This window comes from Tamandua tetradactyla, chromosome 10, assembly GCF_023851605.1.
Source record: "Tamandua tetradactyla isolate mTamTet1 chromosome 10, mTamTet1.pri, whole genome shotgun sequence".
Lineage (NCBI taxonomy): Eukaryota > Metazoa > Chordata > Mammalia > Pilosa > Myrmecophagidae > Tamandua > Tamandua tetradactyla.
In genome coordinates, this window is record NC_135336.1 from 44,314,187 (window position 1) to 44,338,636 (window position 24,450).

General features: G+C 34.1%; 1 pseudogene; it reads left to right on the forward strand.

The window, feature by feature from the left end:
* LOC143647642 (mitochondrial import inner membrane translocase subunit TIM14 pseudogene) overlaps positions 1 to 20,474 on the forward strand; it is a 47,054-nt pseudogene extending 26,580 nt beyond the window's left edge.
* Positions 20,475 to 24,450: the final 3,976 nt, after the last annotated feature.

Sequence of the window (24,450 nt, forward strand, 5' to 3'; positions counted from 1 at the left end):
CCACAATTAAGTCAGTGTTTCACACAGGTGCTCTATAAATCATCATAATGGGTAGGCAGAGTTTTCACACTGACTTTGTAATTAATGATTAGGTTGTTGCTAGAAATTTGGGGAATGCTTATGAAGAGGTATAAACCTATACTACAAACCATAATCGCTTTACTTTTTAATCAGAATATTGTGTAGGAAAATATAAGAATGTGTATAAAGCATAGTGGGCTTGGTGATTCTTTCTTGCGTATACGAACTACCAAATAATTCAACAGAAATTGTCTTCAACATACTTCCCATGGTCCAAAGAAAGACAAATATTTTTTATCATAAGATAACATTTCTACCACTTTACTTTCAAATGTATTATAATTATTTTCATGCCTTTTTTACTAAGTTGTATGCTATTTAATAGCATGGACTTTGTTTTCCTTATTTTTATAGCATGCATGACTATTACTTAATATTAACCAACAAATATTGATATGCCTTATTTTTTTAAATTTTTCGTGTCATGTTTTTACATATATATATTATGTGACAAGCAGACATTGAGTCCCCCACAACCCATAGGGAAAAGCATTCCATGGGTTTACATGAAAAAGAAAGCAATTGTATCTTTTTTTTTTTGGAGATCGTGGCCTGTTGTGTGACTACTCTTTTTATCTGGCTTAAAAATGTATTTTGGTAAGATACCAAACTCTCACATGCCATTTCCTGAGAAGCAAGATATGAACTGAGAATAGAGATCAATAAAGTGCAAAGAGCTTGAAGAATTTTATAGAACGCTCTTCTTCCCAAAGATCATTGGCTGTATTAGATCTTAATAGTATTCACTATATGACAGAAAGAAAATTGATATAGACTCTAATAGTTGTGTGCAGATCTGTGGAACAAAAGCAGAGAGAACGAAGGGATAATTTTACTTCATCAAAAGTAAGAAATGTGAACAAATGTGATTTTCTTCTAGTTCTTGACTATGACAACCCACATCTGACTTGAGGTCTGTTCTTGAGGTCTGTAAAATGTAATTGCACCATTTATATACTCACTGAAAAGAGAGAAAACATATAAAATAGATCTAATAGTACTACTGCTCTTTTAACAATTTAAATTTAAAATTTTATATCAACTAGCTACTTTTCCATGGTATTTATTGATTTATTTTGGTTCACCTTCATTACTCAGATAAGAAGAAACATATTTTACTGATGTGTCTCACTGATCTTTTCATCAAGAGCAGATAGAATCCAATTGTACAGTATATTCTAACCAGAAAAGGAATCCTTATGTTATGGAGTAGTTGTTTAGGTTTTTTTTTTTTTCCTTCCAAGGGCTGATGTCTTTCACAATTTGTCTAAGTACAAAAGTGTATTGTTTTGTCTTTTTTTTTACAATCTCAACTACTAATATAAATATATAATTAAATATATTTTAAGAAAATATAGACTATTTAAATCATTATAAGTTCTAGAAATAATAGACAAATGGTAATCTAAGGAAAAAGAGAGAGTGAGAGTGAGAAGAGGCAGGGGAGAGACAGAATGGAAAAGAAAGAGAGAGAAAGAGAACGAGAAAATGAAAAAGAAAGGGAGTAGGGTGGGCTGATGCCCTGTACCCCAGTAAAGCATGTTCTTAAACTTAGTCTGTTCATGTGGGTGCCAATCCATTGTAAACAGCACCTTCCAATGAGGTTACCTCCATTAAGGTCTGACCCAATCCAATCAGGATGGGTCTTACTCCTGTTATTGGAATTCTTTGTAGGTAGAATGAAATTCATCTAGAGAAGGAGAAACTAAAAAAGGAGAGAGCAAGAAGAAAAACGAATTTAAAAATTGATAATCTATCAATTGAACTTAATACGAAATAAATCTTTATTATCCTTTTTTAGCTATGTAATTCCATTGCCCCTTTCTGAAGATTTAACTCCATAAATCACATAACCGAAGAATTTGCTCCATCATGCAAAGGTGTGAATCTATGAATGGTTTAATGAGTGTGGTCAGATCAAAGATTCTGAGGGAAGTTAATCCCAAATCACTTTAATTTCTATGAAATATACCTAATAAAGGTCAGATTGCCACCCTTTTTTCATATTTTAATTCCTTCATTACTATTTTATATAATAATCCATTCCTTTTAAATATTAGAAGTCCCAGGTAGAAATTTTCTTGTTATCCATGTGTATGATGTTGATTTCATTTGTTTAGTTTTGTTTTGTTTCATTTTGAAGGTTTTATGTGAAGTGCTCAAATTTTTTTTATTATTGTTAATAAAATTATTAACAATTTAATTAACAATTAAATTTTTCGTGTCATGTTTTTACATATATATATTATGTGACAAGCAGACATTGAGTCCCCCACAACCCATAGGGAAAAGCATTCCATGGGTTTACATGAAAAAGAAAGCAATTGTATCTTTTTTTTTTTGGAGATCGTGGCCTGTTGTGTGACTACTCTTTTTATCTGGCTTAAAAATGGCTTAATAATAAAATTATTAACAATAATCCTTAAATATAAAAAATGACATTTAAGTAATAATCATTTCCTTTCTTAGAACTTGTTTTGATTTACTTAGGTGACCACCTAATCTGCTGAAGGATACTAGACAACTTACTTAAAGTCATAGCCTAACTTATTTGTGAAATAAAATGTATAATAAATCTTTCAGTAATACAGGGAATTTATCATAATGAACTGTGGTAATATATCCCTTAAACTCTAGGTAAAATTTATTTAAAAACTGAGTTAATTCGGTTAATCCTACTGTTTTCCTAAATTTCTAATCGATTTAATGAGAAACTTACCTGGAATTGAGTATTGTGGCAGTTTGAAATTATCATGTACCCCAGAAAAGCCATGTTTTAATCTTGATCCAACCTTGTGGGAGCAACCATTTATTTTAATCCCAGATCAGTACTGTAGGTTGGGATGTTTTGATTAGATTATCTCTATGGAGATGTGATAGGCCCAACTGTGGGTATTACCTTTGATTACCTAGAGATGTGATTCCACCTATTCCAGGTGGGTCTTGATTAGATTACTGGAATTCTTTAAAAGAGGAAACATTTTGGTGAGAGTCAGAAATGACAGACCCTAGAGAAACGACAGAAGCCTCAGAGCTGACAGAAACTTCACAGCAGAGCTGACACAGATGCAGACATGTGGAAAACAGAAACACAGATGTTTGAAGATGTTTGGAGCCCATTTTTTTGTGCCAACTATCTTAGAGAATATTTCATATAATTCATAGACACCAACTCAGTTAAACACTTAATGGTCTAGTGATTATACATATATAATCTACCATGTGAATATGGTTCAGACTTGATTGAGAAAACTGGACTGGTATAATGGTATCCTATTGAAAAATACTGTAACATTTAGAAGCATGAGATTTCTCTTCAGTGGAAACAGAAATGTAAGAAGGCCATTATGCATAGTTTCATAAGTTCTCTTACACAACTTCAGGATGTCATTTATATAGTCTTTGTTACGAATGATATGCTCTGAAATTCTTCAATACAGAGGCTTTGATTATAAGTGAAAGTGGCTAAGCATTCACCTATATCAGTGTAAATTTATAATGATATTATTAATGTCAAACTTCTTTTCTCTCGAAATCAATCAAATGTTATTTAAAAATCTTAGTGAAAGTCTTTGGTTTATTACAAAAATTGATCCACATTTGTATATCCATTGTAAGATTCTAAAATGACAGAAATATGGCCCAATTTTTTCAGATATATCACTGCTGCACAGAGTGGTTGAGTCAGTATAAAGTCAAGACAATAGAAACTACTAGAGTGTTTCACGAAGGAAGAGATTTAACACAAGAAATTAGAGGCTTATATGATTGGTAACAAGGCTACTGCAGTGAAAGTCAGGAAGCTTGCAATAGACTTTACAAAATTGAAGTGCATAGAGATTACACACAATTGACACTGATACTTTCAGCTGCCTATAACATTGAAGTCGGTGATTCTTAAGAGGACTCCTGGTAGTTGCTGACAAAAACTCATGACTGGAGTGGGCCACGGTGGCTCAGCAGGCAAGAATGCTTGCCTGCCGTGCCAAAAGACCTGAGTTCAGTTCCTGGTGCCTACCCATGTAAAAAAACAAAACAAAACTCATGACTGACATCCGTCAAAACGGCATACCTTCCTGCATCTGTTGTTCTGCTTTTCTTCTACTTTACCAGTACTGTGAGAATACTTCCCGTTGGTGGACACTAACCTAGGATCATACTTGTGAGAAATACTGGGAAATGCAGCTTCCAAGTTCTAGTCCTTGCCATGAGTGGGAAAGCTTAGACAAGCAAGGGTGGTGTTTCTGTTACCGTAGCTGTTTTTGATATTGAAATCCATTTAGAGATATTTTACCTGCTCAGATCCAACACACAATTTAGTTTTTCTCCGAATATTCTTCTGTGGTATATTGATAGAATTTAGGGTTCTTCAAAAATACATAAAATGACAGTTTTATTTTGCCACACATGTGCCTTTTTATTCTTAAATAATAACCAACTTTTCTAATTATTTACTTGAAGCAAAGTTACAGCACATATAGAGACCTGAAACAGCATGTGTGAAAAACATCTGAAAAAAAATTAAAGTTTCTGGACAGATGTTATAAGAGTCTTGTAAAAAAAAAAAGCTATCACCATTACAATCCCAATTGTAATTTACTTTACATCAGGCATTCAAATTCATTATAGTTAGGCCATATGTTCCAAATGAAGCTTGGTTCTACATTCATGAATCAGTTGACAATGAATAGTTAAGTTCTGCTAATTCAGAAAGGTGAAGTTGAGTGAGCTTACTTAAATGGGAGAATATTTGTAACTACCAATTCTATATACCATCAAAAGACTACCCAAAAGACCTGCCATATGTTTTAAATTACAATGAAAATGGCTTTTTAAAAAAACTGCAGCTTTTATGCAGCTACACTTGAGAATATTTTAGCATTTCCATTAAAGTTCTATTCTGAGATGTTTAAACCTGGCTATAAAATCATTGTAAACTTGAAATTTAACATGTGAAATCTAAAGGAATATTAAGTAACAGAATACATTAAAATAATTAAATAATTTAAACATTTTTTATATCTTTAATATGTTAGCAGTATAGTTAGATGAATTAACTTTAAAAGATATTATTTGTGCTACATGGACTAATGATTGTGACTCACTTACTATGATAATGAGCTGTCCCAACATACCAGTAACAATTCCATGAACACTACAAGCTAATTGCTAGCAAGAAGAAAAATGACTTAAAGTAGAAAATCTGGGGGCTGAAGGGCAGCATTATAGAATTTCCAATGACCTCAATTCAAATGCCAGAAATGCATTCCATATTCTCTGGAAAATAACCCAAGGACAAATGGAAAGTAGTGTGTTATCATTGATAATTTAAGGACTAGATATCAACATATTTTAAAAAAATAAATGTAATAACCTAGAGAAACTGCAACTTGAACGAGTCAGTTAAGTCATTGTGAAGAATTTTCTTTTATTTTTTGATGTAAGACATGCTCTCTTCTTCCTTAATACCCACCCCAGTTAGTTAGTAAAAATGATCCACTCAGAAAACTTGCAGAATGACCAATTGTCTTAATCCTGTCCATAGCATGGCTTCAGCAAAGGAATTCCTGGAGGAAACTTTATGATCTTCTTAGAGTTTAATGGAAAGGATAATGTGGAAGAGCAGAAAGCCTCTCTATTCTGTCAGACCAAGTTGCACGGGAATCAGAAAATCTGGGTTTGAGTCCTGGGTTCTATCACTTTCAGCCTCAACATTTGGGGAACACAATAACCTCTCTACATTTTGGTATAGTAACCTAAAAATGTGATGTTAGTGTAAACCTTATATGTTCCTTTAATTAGGATTAATTATGTAAATATAAATGACCAAAAATGTAATTATATCCTAACAAAATTAAATAAAACCAAATTGCTATTATTTTATATATGTGGAAACCACATAATGTTGCATTGAATAGAACCATCCTAGAACCTCTATCCCAGCTATTATCAAGAAGATCGACCTGATTTCTCTAATACTCCCTCTGGCAATGAGTGATATCATAAGCACATATATCAGGAATGAAACAGGAAGTCAGAAGACAAAATACAGAGCCTTAGGATTAGGACAAAATTCACTGTTCTGAAATATGATATGAAAGGCAATTTTAAAATGACAGATATTCTTTTCTAAAGTTGTTGCCATAAAATGTCCTGAACTCAGAACTATACTGTCATGGTCTTCAATGTTTGCCTTGACATTTTTGGCTTTGTTGGCTGGCTTTGTGGAGTTGATCCATTCATTATTTGTACTAAATGTTGATCTTCCAGATTCATCCAGTACACATTACTTTAGCTCACTCAATAAATACACATTAAGCTCTTGTTGTAGGTCAGGCACTGGGCTATAAAGAGCTCAGAAAGAAATAAAGAGGTACCCCTTGTTCTCAAAGTGTGTACTTTCAAGGGTATGGCTGATAAGAAAGAAATAATTCTGATAGTATGAAATAGAATGATTTTCTGGCTTCTTGCTTGCTTAGTATCTCATGGAAAGGCACATGGCAACATGTACTGAGCTCTGCCCATGTCTAGGCATCTGCTCTCTCTGTCAAAACTCCAAGCATCTCCAAATATCCATGTCTCTGTCAGCTCTGAAACAACTGTTCTCCAAGTATCTGCACCTGCTCTGGAGTTTCTCCAAAATGCTTTCTTTTTTAAAGGACTCTAGTAAACGAATCAAGACCCACCTGGAATGGGTGGAGTCAAATCTGCATCGAATCTAAAGGTCACAACCACAATTGGGCTTTCCACATCTCCATGGAGATAGTCTAATCAAAGTTTCCACCCTACAATACTGAATCAGGATTAAAAAGAATGGCTTCTCTCACAAGATTGGATCATTGTTAAAACATGGTTTTTCTGGGGCCCACAATAGTTTCAAACTGTTACAGACAGTAAGACTTAAATCAGTGAAATCAAGGAAATTATTCAGTAATATGGGTAAGATCAACAAGTTTTCTAGTTGTGTAATATTGGAAAGCTATTTGGCATGCTTTGACTTTTTTGAGTCTCTTTTTCATTAGTATTACCTAAATTTAAGTATTGATAATGATAATTTTAATAATAGTAGTGTGGGTCATGTTACCTGCCAACAATTGCTACAAATGTTAGATGAAAAAATGGGTGTGTAAGCATTGAGCACTGTGCCCAGCTAGAAGTTGACTTTGTTTGCTCTCATCATTCATTCCAGTCCACTTTGGTCCATGGGCATGAAAAAGTGGAGGTGGATTTGAGTTTTCAGATATTGGTTGTGATCATTTGAGGATCCAAACAGAAGAGGGTTTTTATATACATCTATATCTTCTCTAGTGCAGTGAGGTATAAGAATCACCTGGGGATTTTGTTATGTAGACTCAGAATGAGCAATTCTGAAGTGGGGACAGAGATTCTACATTTATAAAACTTCCCAGGTAATGTTGAAGCTTCTGGTCCATGAATCACTTATTAAGTAGCAAAACTCTAAAGAATGTGTATAATTATGTCCATGTTCCTAGCAGGTGGATAGGTAGGTTTTGATAAAATTTAAATGCAGGAGATACAGAATTGGCATGTGAGATATTACTGTGACTCACTTTGTAGATCAGGCTCTATTTTTCACACACACACACGTACACACACACACACACACACACACACAAACAGCTTTTTCCTCTTCAAGTTATAAATAGCATAAATACTAATTCTGTAATTTTTTACAGATGATTTTATTTAAAGACGCAGGTGAAAGGATATTAACTGCCTGTTTTATTTTTTTTTTCTTTATCATGGTCTCAAATTAAACATTTGAAGTACTTTATCACCAGCCACTCATGGATGTTAGCCACATATTAGGCACTGACTTTTCTAGACGGATGGGGCATCAGGTGAAATTGGAGGATGAGAAAATGTAAGGGTCAGAATGGAAAAAGAAAATGTGTGGCCTACCACTTTTTCATAGACTTGATCAGCAGTATGAAATTTCATGTAGAAAGACATAGTAAGAAATTCCTAGGGGAATACAGTTGCCTTTGTTGTCAATTGTACAAATTTTTTGTGCGCCTTTGATTTGGCATTGATTTAGAGAGAAGTTCCTCACTATGGAGCCCTATGAGTAGTCTTGCTTCTGAACTCCCTGAGGAAGCTTCATTTCCAGATATCAAGCAGTGATGGAGGACATATCAAAATTTTTCTCAAGAGTGTTCACCATACAGTTGTGGAACTATTTTTACATTTCTGGAAATATTTTTACTTAGATGAAATATATTTCGTAGTGATAAAAATATAATTCGGAAGCAAAATTAAGTCAAAACAGAGGACTGGTGTTTCAGTTTGCTAGCTGCCGGAATGCAACACACCAGGGAAGGATTGGCTTTTAATAAAAGGGGATTTATTTTATTGGTTCTTCAGAGGAAAGGCAGCTAACTTTCCACTGAGGTTCTTTCTTACATGGAAGGCACAAGATGGTCTCTGCTGGTCTTCTCTCCGGGCCCCTGGGTTCCAACAACTTTCCCCGGGGTGACTTCTTTCTGCATCTCCAAAGGCCTGGGCTGAGCTGCGAGTGCTGAGATGAGGAATGCCGAGCTGCTCAGCAGTGCTACATTGCAATCTCTCATTTAAGCACCAGCCAATTAAGTCAAACATCACTCATTGCAGCAGACACGCCTCCTAGCTGACTGCAGATGTAATTGGCAGCAGATGAGGTTCACGTACCGTTGGCTTATGTCCGCAGCAGCAAGACTAGGTATGCTCACCTGACCAAGTTGACGACTGAATCTAACACAACTGGTTTTTCAAACAAAATCAATGCCTCCTTAGAATTGACCCCAAATTTGCTTGTAATTTTTCTGTCTAAACATGTTCTAGTGTTTGGTATTTAATATTATTTTCTGGTTGTATCAGTGAGTCTACAAAGGTGAGAGGTGGAGGTACAACCTTCCTTACTGAGTGGAGCCCATTTGGAATACTTTGTTGAAGAGAGTTAACCAAGAGAGTATTATAGGTAATACAGGTAAAACCAAAATGTATCTACATTCTCACTTCAGGATGGCCATTCTGTATAAATTCAATAATTTTGAAAATATGATCCATGTGTAAAATGGAAACTGATTATGCAGGAAATGACTATTAGGTAACTAGGTAACTAGGCATCTTCTGATATCAACTAAAGTCATCTAGTACATCATCTGAACTTACTAGAACTTTATGAAAAAAATGTATTGCAAAATATAGAGATCACCTTACCCCAAACCCTGCACAATGTGGTGGCTTTTTTGTGTACATGTGAAAACATTTGTGCACTTTCCTTTCTGTATGTTATATTTTAATAAAAAGATTTTTAAAAATATATAAAAGTTAACATTTATTTTTCTCCTTAATTTGCTATAAAGAATCAATAGTAATAAATGGAAAAAGAATTCAATGTTTGGATTAAACAAAATGTGCCATTTTGGGAAAAATGTCTTTATCTATTGCTTTCTACTTCATCATCTGTGCCTTTGTGCAATAAAAATTTATCATGGCAACTGAAGAACCACATGTACTACCTCAGAGCTAAAATACTCTTTAAGAAATATTTTGCCCACTATTGAATATGTATCATACCACATTTAGAAGTGAAAATAGTTTACAGGTGCATTATCATAAAACTATTCAGTGCTTTTATTTTAAATGTTTTTTCCAATAAATAATTAATTGCCAGTTAAACAGTATATTTAACAGCAGCAAGGAAGAAAGCCTTAAAATATTAAAAAAAAATCTTAAAAATTTAACATGCTAGATAAATTGTGACATCCTTTCAATTTGTAATCTGAATTTGTTTCTTAAATAGGTTCAAATTATAGTATATAAAGATATCATCACACAATCTTAAACTACAAAACAAAAAATAGCTCCAGAATACACAATAAAATTGCTACTCCTTTTAACATGTTAATCAAGACTAATTTAAACCAACTTAAACATAAATGAGTAAGTATGGGCTCATCTAACCAAACTTCTAGAAGAAACAGGATAACTTTGGACTAATGATGAAAGAACCATGATCCAGGATGCCAAAAAGAGAGTCTCTCATTTATTTTTGTTTATATTTTCTAATTATCTTCATTCTCTCCTACTTCTGCCTTTGACAAGGCAGGAGCATGTGCATCTCAAGATTTCAAACATTTCTAGCTTCAAACCATGGAGAAAGGGTAATCCCTTATCTATTGTAAAACCCTTACAAGAGCAGCTTGGATGTGGTGCTCTCTTCTTGGATTATTCTGCCATGGTAAAAAAAAAGGAACAGAAACAAGAACAGAATGGCCATGACAGCCAGCAGAATCGTCATGTGATAGAGAGCTATAAGCTGGTGCCCAATATATGTATACTCTAAATATGCAAACAATAAATGCTGCGTTCAAGTTCATCTTCCTTGAGTCAAACAATTTCTTCTGCATAATACTGATTGCATATTTCATATTCATTAACATTTGTATCTTGTTCTTGTTCACACAGATTTTCTTCCATTACCAAAAAAGGTGTGTTCCCTACAGATGTGCTCACTACAGCTGTGCAGGAGTAGTGAACCTTCTTCCATCAGCACGTGTGTAAGTATTCTTTGTCATGCCCCAGGGGTGATTTATGGCTTCACATTTCAAAAGAAATGAATCATGGGAGTAAGCTAAATAATTGGGTGTGTCCTGCAAGAAGAACATTGAAAGAAGGATATTAGCATATAGGAAATATATCCCAAATGGGGAGGGAGGTTGCTTTTATTTTCATCGCGACTTGTACACCACAAAGAGATTCTAAGTAACTGAGTTGGAATGAAAGAAAGAAAATTAACCACAGATGCTTATGAAAGTGGAAATGTTTTCTCTTTTCTTCCTTCCTCTTCTCCTTTTCTCCTTTTCCTTTTCTCTTTCATTTACCTTTAACTTCTCTTAAATTCTCTCTTCCTTCTTCTTTTGCTCCTATTGCTGCTTTTCTTTTTTTCCTCCTCCTCCTCCACCCCTTATCCTCTTATCTCTTTTTGGCAGTATTCATCATGCAAAATCCATGGGGTAATTGATATAGATATAGATATAGAAGATACAGAAATCAATATCGATATAGATAGCTACAGATATCTTACAGCAAGACTTCAACTTAGGACGTACTTAAGAACTAATTCTCAACCAAGTTAAGTGACACCAAATATTGCTAAGAAAGTGACATTTATAGTTGAAAGAATTATATAAAAGACCTTTCTCACATGATTGATATATGCAATTACACAGAAAAAGATTAAGTGCTGTAATCAAGTGTCATTTCCATGGGAATCATCTCAAGTCAAACAATTAGGATTATTCATTTTTTCAACTCTTATTTATCCTTTGGCACTGTAACCACTCCTATCATGATTGTGATCAACACAGTAGTTTATGTGTATTGAGTAAAATGGTCCAGGATCTAGGCCACACTTTTTTCTATATATTATAGCATTTAATCCACATGAATCTTATAGAGTAGTTATTATTACTCACATTTTCCACCTGAGGAATTTTGTATTAAAGTTATTATGCAAGTTGTGCAAGAACCTATATCACATCTCTTTGTCTAAGTTAAGCAAAATTTCCCAGAATGGTGTTGGCCTCTGGAAGATTGAAGGGAATTTGAAATAATATGAAATGTATTTGATGGTAACCGAGTGGGGGAATGTGGTAAATCTCAAGTACGTCCTGACCACTGATAACGCAGGATGATATATCATTGCCTAATTCTAACCCCTCTGAGCTCAGTTATACCCTTCTGGCAAATTGAAATAATGCAGTCATGAAATGCCTTCAGCTTTCTGCAATACAGATGTTGGTATCATCTGTCCAGCCTAGTGGACCATTTGAAGTTTCAGGGTATGTAAGGGTAAATGGCACTAATGTGGTCAATTTGATCAAAGCTGACTTGAGAAGCCATTTAGGAGAATAATCAGAGGTAAAGACAGGAAATCTGATTGAAAATATTTTTAAGGTGTTTTAAATGCCTTGATTTTGAGTATTTATAATTTACCAGGCAATAGGAAAGGATTTGAGCAGAGAATAACATAACCCACCATCAAAGAAGAGAACTCTTGTAGCTATGTGCAGGAACAATTTTGCCTGAGTGAATGCTTTGAAAGCGTTGCAGTTATTCAAGTGAGAAATAATGTGGGATGAAATGAGGTGGTGACATCAAGGACAGAGAACAGGAATTAGAACTGACAGCACTAAAGTGTCTCAGGTATCTCCCGATTATGGAACTGGGTACGTGATTCATTATCTGAGGGCACAAGGAATGGGAGAGTCAAAGAATGTCTTTAATATTTCCCAGCTGTGTTTCTAGGAAATTGATAATACCATGAAGTATAATGCAAATTCTTATTTTTTCATATCATCCTGTACAGGAGAGCAAGGCCTTGAAAAGATGAGATACAAGGAAAAGGGAAGAGATGTGAGCAGTAAAAGTTTGTAAGCACACATTCATTTGAGCAATAGTGAAGGACATCTCAAGGGAGATTTTTCTTTCAATTTATCTAAGAACATTCTAAGGGGTATTCAGAAGTAGTTTGGAAAACAGCAGTGATTATAATTAGTATAAAGCTATAGAAGGATATACTTTAAATCAAGAAATGATGTTTTAAATCAGTGTTTTTTCTTCATTCAAATCATAATATAATTAGAATAGCAGTAATGAAATATGACACTACCTTTGGCTAGTAGAAATAATTCAAAGCTGGTGATGTACTGAATTTAAATTTAACTGTTTAATGTTAAAATCACAAAATTCATCCCAAGTCCCCACCTTTATTTAACCTTAGAGCCAACATCCATGTGGCTCTTTTCCATCTCAGAAAAGAAGAACACATCCTGCATATACTCTGTCTCCGATCCCCAGATTCTTTGCTAAAAATAAACTGAAACCCAGATGCAAACAGAAGCTGTTGGCTATTGCCTAAAGTAGGTGCCCCTGCTCTCCAGATTTTAATAGCAGCTGTCAAAATTTTGCTGGCCTATATACACGTATGTTTGGTATACAAATGGAGCCACGGGCAGCCATGGCAGTCTGCCTCTGAACACGCTGCCTTGCGTGCCTTGGCCATGTCTAATGTGAGACATCACCACAAATATGAAACTGCAGTCAGTTTCAAAGGAAAGAATCCTCCCTTGTCACTTGCAGAAAGAGGCAATCCAAACAGCAGAATTGCTCTATTGAGTGGAAAATTCTTTCAATGAAATCTTGTTTAATATATGTAATAACTTTCTGCTACAAACCTGAAAGGAATACAAACTGATCAATTTAACTTGCCTAATCAAAATAATAACTTTAAAAGTATGCACAGATGGACTACTAATTAATAGTGTGACTATTTTCTTGTATTATCTTTATATTAATTTTTTTCTTTTAAAAACTGTATCTGTGGGGAACTTCCTTCTACTTTCTGATTGGAACGCTGCCCAATTCATGAATTGTTCAATAAATCTAGAGTTAAAAAAAGTGAAAACCTGTATCTATGTACCTGTTTTGAATTTTTAGAAATGTCTTCCCATGACATTGCTGAGTGTGCACTGGTTCCTAGGATTGCTTTATATTTAATGTGGGTGGTAATTTTCAATTATGAAAAATATGATTGTTCATATTTCTAAGGATTCTAAGATTGTGTTGGTTAACAAAAATAAGCAAGCATTAGGTTATATAAAGATAAGTAATCACCATCTACGATTATTCATTGTATTTCCATCAACCCATAGGGTAAAATATAGGGAACTTAAAGGGATAGATTATTCTCCCACTACATGCAATGAGGAAATATTTAAAAAGATATTAATGTCATGAAGCTGCTTTGAACCAATGAGCATTAATGATGAAAAACCCTGAAATTCTGCTTATTCAGATTTTCCTTTAAAAAAGTCATCTTTACAGAATTCTATAAATGAACCAAAGGGCCAAAACGGACAGGTTTTAAGGTGAAAACTGAGCCATAATTATCTCTTCATTCAGATTCTGAATTTAAAATAAAATGAAATACTTGTATTACATTCAAAGTTCTGTTTCTAAACCAGAACAAAAATCTTATCATTATAAAGCATCCAGCTTTATATACACTGAATGCTATCAAACTGCATTGAGAAATCTCTAGAAATCATTATTATATATAATTAAATCATGAGAATAAAACATTTCTTAGTATCTTTAGATTTTATGATTTTTGAGCATGGAAGAAAACTTTATCAGTAATTCAATTAAAAATGGTATATTTCTGTTTCTATCAGTATACTCCATCTCTGTGTATTCAACTTAGCTTGAGTTTGTTTTATCACCACTTTATGAGTCTTATTTTTTATTTTTCCTTTTTCTAATTCTGTTTACATATCAGCACTTTCTTAGTTGTTATATTTCAAATTCTATTATATACAAATAGTTGCTTGGTTGTTAAAAATAGATACAATAGTTATATAATTAAAGAGCAATGTACTAATATTTTTAATTCATATGTATATTTTATAAGCAATGGCAGAATAACTGAAATAAATCCTAAAGATAGAATTGTAACATGATAGTAGCTGATAAACATCTTAAAACTGGTCATAATGCACACAACATTATCAACATCTGAGTCTGTCTCCCCACTAAATGGAATATCTCCAAAAATTTATTTTCTTTCTTTTGATCTTTGAATTACAAAATATATTTATTCCTAATTTGTTTCCACATTTCTAGCTACTATCTCTGTACAGATAGACCAGTTACACACAGAATCCATGTTTGAAATCTTCATCTGTCTTCAACAAGATTTTCTCTCCAAACCCTGTAATTCTACTAATGAACCAATCATTAAGTCACTAATTTGAATTCACTCATTCAAGTGCCCTACATAAGCGAAGTGTTCAATTAATGCTGAGTCAGTTGATGTCTCTCTCTCTCTCTCACTCTTTGTTCCCTCCCTTTTAGTAATTTGTAAAGGCAAACAAGTTTTCTTCCATATGGGTATTGCATAACTATCTTTTACCCTCTTACATTTCCACCCTCTTTTCTTTAATCAAGGCCACCATCAGGTCATCATAAGGCTATTTTAATTATCCCTCCCTCAAGACTCCTAGTAAGGCAATCCATTGCATAAAGCACTGCCTGATTAATATTCCTAAAAGGTATTTTTTTCACATAGGACTGTGCTCAAAAACCTTCACTGAAAAAAAAAAAACTTCATTGTATTTCCATAAAATAAATTTCTAATTTTTCAGTCCAAAACTCAAGGAATAAATAAAATAAAATAAGTATTTTGCTACCTCTTTTCATTTAGAAACTACCTACTGAGTGTCTTGGGACTGAGGATATAGAAGAAGCAAAATAGGCAATGATATAACCCTAGTAGAAATAATATTTCATTCAAAACTTTCTGTTCAAGTACCTGCTTGCTCAGACAATGCACACCCCTGAAAGTGTCTTCCCCCTCCTTCCCATGCTTCCTTCATAGAGCGATCCCAGTCCTACCCTCTCATGGTATCTTTCTCTTGAGAGGGAAAATGTTCACTTTCCTTATTTCTATGGAAAGTTTCTATGAAGACGAAGGAGATTATTTTCCCCTAGAGCTTTGTTTTGGCAGTGCCTCACATCACTTTTCAATAGCTCTTATTGAATCTTCAACATAAAAGGAAAAATAATTAACCTGATAGATGGTGATTTGGGGAAGAAATGCACATTTGTAGCTCAACTTGTTTTGAGTTTACCGCTGTAGGAGCAGCCAGTTCTCAAGCTGTACTCCTCTCCTTTGCTTTAGCTAGCCCCTCCCTGAAGGGAAGAAGCAGGTATGTTCAATAAAGGGGAGATGAGTAAGGTAGAACTAATAGTTTGCTCTCCTTATATCTGTGTCTTTGTCCATTTCTCTATTGATTTAGAAATTCGAAGGGAATATCTGTATCCAGCCCCACACATACATATATCTCACAAAATCGTTAAGGCCTTCTTTCTTGAATTTTGTAATATAATCTATTATAGAGAAGTTACTTACCAATATGAGTCTATTTTCTCAAATATTGCTATGAATACTAATTAGTATTATTTATTGATTAACTGTTCTTACATGATTTTCCATCTGAATAATATTTTGTATTAGCATATTTCATCCCTACAGACTAACAGAATGTCCTGTACATAGAATTTATAGGTAATAGTAAGATAATTTAGTTTTATATTTTGTAGCTTAAGTGCTATAAAAAATTGGAAGCCTACACTAAAAAGTTCCAAAATACCTGGGGATGCTCATGAATGTGGGAAAATTGACTTGAGGTTTAAAGCAATTTTAAGATTTAAATAGATCATGAGTGGAAGGAAAATAATTTTATATAAGATAATTCATAGTCGGTAATGGCACAATATGAAATGAAGTGAAGAGAAGCATTGCATATTTATAGAAGTAAGAAAATGGAAGAGAGAAGAAGATTGATCTTTCTGTAATTAATGGGAAATAAATTTAAATGACAATATTACTCAATTTATGATTAGGCTTAAAATTCAGCAGATTAATTTCAGATTGTGTGGCATAACGAAATAGTGCTAATCAAATATTCCATATATTCTTGCATATTCTTTATCTACTTACGATGTTATAAAAGGGCAATATGACTGATTATGGCCAATAGACTGTGAACGGAAGTAACATATGCCACTTCTGGCCCTAAACAGTTTAAAGTTTAAAGACTCTTCTATTCCCAAATTTCTCTGCCTAGAAAATCAAATGCAAAATAGAAAAATCACAAAATAGAGGATTTATACGTCTTGGTTCACTAGAAGGAAGAAAATTCTAGCCATCCACAAAAGATAATATATAAGTGGGAAATAAATATGTGCTATGTTGAGCCACTGAAATTGATTGAGACAACTAAAGTTGCTTAAACTAATAAATATATGTTGATTGATATGGAATTGGGACTTAGAACAAATTCTGTGTTATTCTGATCATCTTTTGATCATAATTTAGAAATAACGTGGGTCATCTAACTCAAGTAATAATCTAAGTATTGCTTGACTAACTTCCTTCCAGAGAGTTTCCAGAGAAATATGTGTGGTGCATGGCTATCCTGAAAGCTAATCCTTCAACAGCATAAACCCTCACTAAGGGTAAGGTATCATCTTACATTTCTTGTGAAAAATATTCGCTGAGCACCTCACTATGTTCTGTTGGGAATAGAGAAGGCATGGTTTATGAGAATGAATTATACTATCACTCTATACCTTGAAATCATGGTGTGGTAGTTGGGACAGTGACACAAAAATATAGAGAAAAATTAATGCTAACAAGGTGGTGCAAAGTGAATCCTCCACTTGTATTTATCAGAAAATATTATCAAAGAAAGTAGGGTTTCAATTACTCCTTAAAGAAGGCATGGTAGGGATTTTCAAGAAATGGAGTAAGAGTGGAGAAAAGAGGCTCAACAACAACAAAAAAACTGCAGAAAATTTTTTTTTTACTGAAACAGTGATCATAAACATTTTCCTGAAAAAGTAGCTCAGAGAATTGTTTGCAGGCCCCGAAAATGAAACTTCTGCCTAGGCTCCCAGGAACAAATTAAACCATGCTATTGAACTAGTCTGATGAGGAAACTACTATCTTTACAGTTTTGGAATGAATGCCAGTTATGGAACAAGAAATCAATATAACTGCTACCACTGCTGTCTTCTGCATGAGTGCCAGTTCCATGTAGTCATTGCAGCACCCAAATCCAAATGCTTCTACCACACCTTTTGCAGAATTCTGCACTAAAAACGTGTCTGAACCATCACTTTTCTCACTTGTGGGAATCAGACCTATGAATCAGTAGGTCTTGGGTCACAGGTATGTGTTCTTCCTGCTCAAGATGTTGGCAAAGCATTTTTCTGGCTTTAATCTGGGAAATTAGTACTCACAGGTAGAAAAAGCCCCAAAGACAAAAAAAAAAGAAAAGAAAACAGTCTGTGGGGTTGACTCATGTACCCCATAAAAGACATGTTCAAGTCTTAACCTCAGTTCCTAAGGTTGTGAACGCATTTGTAAATAGAGTCTTTGAAAATGCTATTATTAGTTAAGGTATGGACTCATTTTTGAGTAGGATCTTCAAAGCTCCTATTTGGATGAGGTCAAATTGAATCAGGGTGGATTTAATTCATATGGCTGAAGGCTTTATAAACAAAGGAAATGTGACCACAGTCAAATCAGTAGAGGCAAGAAGCCAGAAATCACCAAAAATCAGAGGCGTAGACACAAGAAGAGAGAAAGAGCCATGTGACAGAGGCTGCCTTCACAATAAAGACTCTGGAAGAAAGGAAGCCCTGCCAATATCTTAATGTTGGCCTCTTCTAGCATCCAAAACTGTGAGATCATAAAACCTGCTATTTAAGCCAACCAGCTTGTGGCATTTTTCATGTCAGCCCTGGAAAATTAAGACAATGTTAAAAAGGAAATGGGTAGCAAAAAGTCCTTACAGATATCCCCTATCTATGTTTACATTGTGTTTTATTAAAATCAGTTTTGTGGAGATTAAAGAATAATAAAGCCAAAGACAAAAATGATGTATATTTGTTTAAACTGTGGTAGCAATCCCAAGAATAAACAAGATCCTTAAGTTGTGGCCTGAGAAAACAAAAATGAGAATCCTAAACAAAGGCTCATATAGAAGGTTTAATTAGGAAGGACTTGGAGGCTGACTGAAGGAATATAAGCATAGGACGTGATGGGAAGAATATAATGTCCACATCTCCAAAAGTTTAACTTGGTGTATATGAAGGATGCTAGTACAATGAAAATTAATATAGAATTCATGAGAAAATTAAACTGGAAGAAGTGATGACTTGAGTTTCAGGTAATGTTGAGCTGGAAGTGAAGTGGTGCACGCATCTTAAAAAAATAAGCAAATTCAAGAGTATGCTGAAAAACATAAAGAAAACCATGATTTCAATATTATAAAGAGTTTCTCAAAGAAGGTATGCTTAAGAAGCCCAAAGAAACAGGGTTCTATTTAGTTTTAGCTGGGTAAAAAGGTCTAATTTAGTTATTTGAATTTTTAGAGATTGATTATAGTTTTTGTTGATAAACTTTTATCTGATTCCACTGTATAAACTTTTATCTGATTCCACTGTAGTGAAACCAGAGAAAATCAGTTCAGTGAAGTCTATGTGAGCTGTTAGCATCAAGATAATCTATCCAGGCCAATTATGGAATGTCCTCTGGAGATCTCCGAAAAGGAGATAGAACTCTACTTCCCCAGTATTATTTATGAAATCATGGGGTGCGACACGGTGGTCAAAGTGAACTTTTAAAGACATTTTCAATATTGTAATTCTATAATTATTTTAAACTATATGTCTCATGTTCATGAAAATGCATCTGTAGATTATGAAAGCCATTTCCTTTCTTAAGCATAAGAATCATTCATGATTGCTTAGAAAACTTAAACTGCAAACCACTTAATGAAAAATAATCTTTCTCCAAGAATAAAAGAGAACTTTTCCCATCAGTTTCTATGCAATCACTGGCAAATTCCTGGCTACTCAATCATAATGAGCCTGAAATAACAAAAATTTCAAACAATTACCCTTTCATAGATTGTTAGAGAGTGACCCCTTAAGTCCAATATTGTCCTCAACTGAAATTCTCTACTGACCTGTTTAATTAGATAAGATACATTTATTGTAGAAATTATCCTTGGTTAACCACAAGCAGAGAAACAGAGAAGAAAAAAATATTTTTAAGAGTACTTTTCTAATATTCTAGCAATGTTTGTCACCTATTCTGAAGAATATAGAGATGTAAATAATTAATACTTAATTTAAATGACCTGTCCTTGAGAAAACTAGGGCAATGATATATTGTTTTAAGGAAAGCACACACACAAAAAAACAAACAGAACATGTGTTTCTAAATAGAAAATAAATAATTATGCATATCAAGGCTTCTGAAATAAAATAACCCAAAAGATATGTAGGTTTAAAGAAGAGCTGGCTGATAGACAACTCTCCTCACAAGCCAAAACTGAATAAATAAACTAAAAAAAAAACAAAAACAAAACATTGGGGTAAGCATCACTGTCTGGTAAAGGCATGGGTTAGGGGCTGTGACCCCTGTGCTCCTGCTCAAGGCAGGGGAGCCGAGCAGGACCCATGGCGGTGCACTGGTAGCAGGATTTGCAGGATGTTATGTTTTGCAAGCCGTGAAGCATATGAAGACTCAAGTAAAACAGGTTTTTCAAAATCTTCCAAAATCTGCCTTCAGTAGTAGTTATTACAGAGGTGGGCCTGAGCCCAAAAAGATGAAATGAGAAGCAGCACTAAAAATAAGAATTGTTCATCATTGAATTATGCTCTTAAATCACCCAGACAAAGGCGGGTCTCCTTATTCAGCAGCCAAAATCAATGAAACTAAAGATTTACTAGAGGGTCAAGCTAAAAAATAAAGTAAATGTATGATGAAAAATATTGTTATATTAATTTATATATATGATGTATATATGATAACCAACTTTTTATAATGAAATGCCTCAAAGCTGCAATTTTAAGAAATGATTTAGCACAAAGCCTTGTTATAATGTTTAATTTGAGAATTTTAAATCAGATTATAGACTAGTTTAGAATATTTGGAGGTTAATTATTATTCATGGATAAATGTACTTATACCATTTGAATAGAAATATTATTCATTACTCATTTAGTTAATAATTTGATACCTATGTGGATTTCTCAAGGCAAGGTGAACAGGATTGTCCCTGTCCTCAAGGAACTGCCAGTCTAATGAGAGGCTGAAAACAGGTGATTAAAATAAGATGTGATGCTATGATGGAATTAGCACAAACAGTCATATAATAGCAATTCATCTCACAGGGAAAAGAGGTTGTTCAAGATACAGAGAATCACACTCTAAAAAAAGAAAAGGCCCAACTATTTGGAACTTAGCAGCTAAAAGTAAATTTGCTACAACCTTGATATAAGGAATTGATGTAGGTATGTAGACATCATAACTGACAGAACTCAGATTTCAAACTTCAAAAACTATAATAATATGACAAAAAGATTTGAGAGTACAAGACCTGTTTTTACTCAAGAAAGCATATGCATTGTATTCAACTAACTCCTTGACTGTCTATAAATTGTTCCTTTAATTGGTTATTTTCTGACAAAGTTTTGCAGCTCTCATGACCAAGCTTGATCACTTCTAGAGAAACTGAAAATGGCAATGCCCTCAGTATCAAAATATTATTCAGCTTGGAGCCTGAAGAATTTATATGTTAATTAATTTAAATGACATTTCAATGCAAATGGTTTAATGAAATACAAATGTTCTAACATTAAAATATATAGTGTATCATCATAAGGCTCTTAAACTAGAAGTCCTGTATAAAATACTATTGGTAAATTATAGTCTGTACACCAAAAGGATTATTTTATATTGTGCAGCTCTAGGATGAATAAATTTTACTATCTACCATCTAAACTTTCTTAAATCATTTTAGAGTTCCTAATTATTAATGGAGTACACAAGAAATTTCAAAGTAAAAATAATGGAGATAATCATTTGATGTTGGGACATTTAGGGACATATTAAAGTATGGGTATATGTGTTGTTTTGGTTTATTTTTCATCCTGTGCTCCTATAAAATCTTTCTGACCAAATCTGTTCATTGTGATTTAAAGTATGATAAAGCATCAGCCTAAAATAGTAAGAACAAAATGAAATAAAAAGCTCATAGGAATAGAAGGCTTCAATTGTAGAGCTAATGTGTCTGTAAGATCTAAATTGGTCAGATTAACTTAATTGAAATGGTGTCTTTAAAAGCTTTCTGCTCTTTTTAAGAGACTCCAGTTGTTCACAGAACAGGATTTGCTGAGTATAAACTTTAAGAGAGGGTTTATAAGTTTCTGGGAAGTACAGACAGTTAAATGGGCTTTTCCTTCTCAGTATCAGTGTCATTAGTCAAAACATGATTTAGGGAAAAATGGAATAAGAAAAAAAAGCTTTTGTTTGTAGTAAGGAGTAAACTATTTTTAAAATAAATTGAATCCAAGCAACCAGTGTCTAACATCTGTTCGCAAAACACCTAAGAGTGTGACTAAATAATCTTATGTAGATCACTTAGACTCCACTTCACTGGCATCAGTATTAACACAGCCATTCTCTTTATTGAGATATCACATGTTAATTGAGCACAAACTAGCAGGACAAACCTAACAGGAAGTTGCACAGCTGAAATTTTAATGATATACACAGTGGAAATCATCTACCGAAGATGACCATACTGAATTTCCCAAGATTCATGAGATTTTCATACCTAGGCATGCTTCTGTCATGCAAAGACAGATTATATGTTTGCTGACTGTTTCTATCTCCAGTTTCTGGACTTGTTTAGTCATGGTTCTGATTTGTGCGCAATTGCTTGCATTTTGCAGTTGATCAGCAACACTGCGAATCTGGTTTTAATTAGTCTAACCGCTTGGTCTCTGTAGGAGAAGCAATAATGCTGCCCCCCCTCTCCCAACCAAACTTGACCATGTCCTAATCATCTCTGGAACCTGTGAATATGCTTCCTTACTTGTCAAAAGGGACCTCAGAGGTATAAGTAAGTTAAGGATGTTGAAAGAGAAATTATCCTGGTGGGCCCAACGTTATCAAAACGTCCTTGTAAGAGGAAGGTGAGAGGGTCAGAATCAGAAAAAGGAGATGGAACCAGAAGATGAGGTTTGAAGATAGAGGAAGGTGCCATGAGCCAAGAAATACAAAAATGTGATGGCTTTAAGATGTGGGAAAGGGCAAAGAAATAGGATTTCCCCTAGGCCTTCATAACAAACACAGCTCTCCAGACCTCTTTTAAACTCTGACCTCTGGAACTGGAAGAGAATAAACAGGTATTACTTTAAGCTGTTCAGTTTTTGGTAATCTATTATAGCAGCAATAGGAAACGAATACGCTCCATGTCAAACAGCAGCTGAAGGAATCTCATTGCTGGTTTTTTTTTTTTTTTTTTTTAAAGGAAAGACAGAGAGAAGGAAGGAAGGATAGAAGGAAGGAAGGAAGGAAGAAAGGGAAACATTTCAAACATTTTCTTGCTTTATTGTATTTTGTTTTTCCGTTTTTTGTTACATGGGCTGGGGCCGGGAATCGAACCGAGGTCCTCCGGCATAGCAGGCAAGCACTTTGCCCGCTGAGCCACCGCGGCCCACCCCTGGTTTTTTATCTAGATTTTTAGAGACAATAAAATGCAGAGATATTTAGTGTACCATTTGACATTTCTATGATTTTATACCCCATATAAACACCATGCAAATCAAAATCTACATTATTTCTATCATCTCAGAAAGTTACAGCTTCTCTTTTCTGATCAACCTTCCTATTCCACAGAGGAGCCACTTTCTGATATCTATCAGCATAGATTACAAATGACATTTCCTGGATTATAAGAATTAATTATGTCTGACTTACTTCATTCAACTTAATGCTTTTGAGATCCCTGTCTTCTTCTGGATCTGCTCCATTCTCTACTCTTTCTGAGACTTAAGCTACACTTCCATTAAAACATTGTAATGTGCTACCAATCTCAGAAGCTCTGTTCAGTTTGCATATTTATTTTTCTTCTCTTTGTATTTTGGCTTGATAATTTTTATTGACCTGTATCAAGTTCACTGATCCCTTCTTCTGCAGTGTTCAGTCTGCTGTTAGGCCTATTGAATAAATATCCCAGTTACAATGTTGTGCGTTTCAAGCATGGAATTTGAGTTTAGTTTTTGTATATTTACTGAAATGCCCCATGTGTTTACACATCTCATTGAGTTTTTATGTTTTTATCTTGAAGAGTCATATCATCTCCTGCTACACACTGTTGTTAAACTTTATTTCTTGCCACTAGGAGCTCAAATTTTTAAAATCAATCAGAGGAAAAGAAAAAAAAAGGAGGGAAATGTGTATTTCTTCTTGAAGAGAGATTAAGTCCTGGACCAAGGAATATCACAATAAGTGTGCCTCTGAGATCATTTGTGCCTTTCTGATTTTCTTCTTTCCAGAGCTGCTGCAACAATCAGTGAAGCTTTCTGTGACATGACAAATTGTGTTCTATACATGCTTTTAAGTCATGGCTGAAGTTATAAAATCAAAACTGCCATCTTTCTGTGTTTCCTTTAGTCTGTGTGTGGACAGAAAGTCCCTTCCCTGCTTTGTAAAGAAAGTTAATTAGTGTTTAACAGTATTCTGTTTAAAACTGTAGCTTTATTTCTCTCTCTCTCTCAACTTTTGGATATTATTTTTTTTTGTAAAGATCTATTTTCATAGACATTTGTATTGAAACAGACAAATCTAATAGCAAATCCTAGAAAATATAGGACACAGGAGACACTTCTAGTGACATCTCAGAGGTTCTCAATAAACTTTGAATGAATGAATGTTAG